The sequence below is a fragment of the Brassica oleracea genome, chromosome C8 (genome assembly GCF_000695525.1).
Source record: "Brassica oleracea var. oleracea cultivar TO1000 chromosome C8, BOL, whole genome shotgun sequence".
NCBI lineage: Eukaryota > Viridiplantae > Streptophyta > Magnoliopsida > Brassicales > Brassicaceae > Brassica > Brassica oleracea.
This window is the reverse complement of record NC_027755.1, coordinates 24,200,275-24,201,250: the sequence shown is the minus strand read 5'-3', so window position 1 is coordinate 24,201,250 and position 976 is coordinate 24,200,275.

Here is a 976-nt window from a genome sequence, read left to right as displayed (position 1 = left end):
GCGGACTCGAAATAAAATCTACTGTTTTCTCAAAACTCCATTGTTATCTTTTCATGATTTCCGCATATATTTGGTCACTTGCCGTTGGCTCTCGCAGAGATCCGGAACCTCTGGGAAATTAGGGTTTTCCTAGTTTCCTAATTTAAACGTAAATCAACAGTGCGAAATTCGGTTCCCACAGTTTGGCGCTAGAAGGAGGGGAGGTACGGATTACTCTAACTCATAGCTGCAAAACGCTTTGCAAAACGCTTGATCAAAACAATACGAAAGAGAAAATCACAGTTCGCAACAACGCTGGTAAGAAAACTCCAGCTGCCACTGCGGCTATGGCCAACGACTATGCAAACGCCACAGTTGTTGAGAAAATCGAAAACCTTGCTGCGACTTTTCGCCACAGGAAGTGCAATGAAACGAGCTCGCGATTTCTCTTTTTAAACATAAAGGGAAACAATAAATCTTAACAAACCCCGTAAGTTTGTCTCATTACCGAACAAAAGAAATCTCAATGCGTAAGGGTTTTACCAAAACACATTTTCCGAAAACATTTCGGAAGGGTAAAACTTATTCTCCCAAAAACCGCAGAAAACCCCTAGGTTAATCGCGGAAAAAGGAAGCCCAACAAATCGATTACACATGTCGGTCGCTACGTAGCGACCGAGCTCAAGACAACTCTCCACTCGCTATGTAGAGACCTGTCAGGCCTAAAAAGGGTCCTCCTTTGCGTTCTCTTTTGAATCCTCATCGTAACGATTTTTGTTTCGTCTCAATCGGAGTTTCCGTTGAGATTTTACGTCGAAAACAAGTAGGACTCTTCTTGGCTTGCTTCCACTCGCTACGTAGCGACCTGTCAGACCTCCACTCGCTACATAGCTACCTGTCAGGCCTCAGAAAAGTCCTTCTTTGTGTTCTCTTTTGAATTCTCATCGAAACGCTTTTCGTTTCGTCTCAATCGGAGTTTCCGTTGAGATTTTACGAC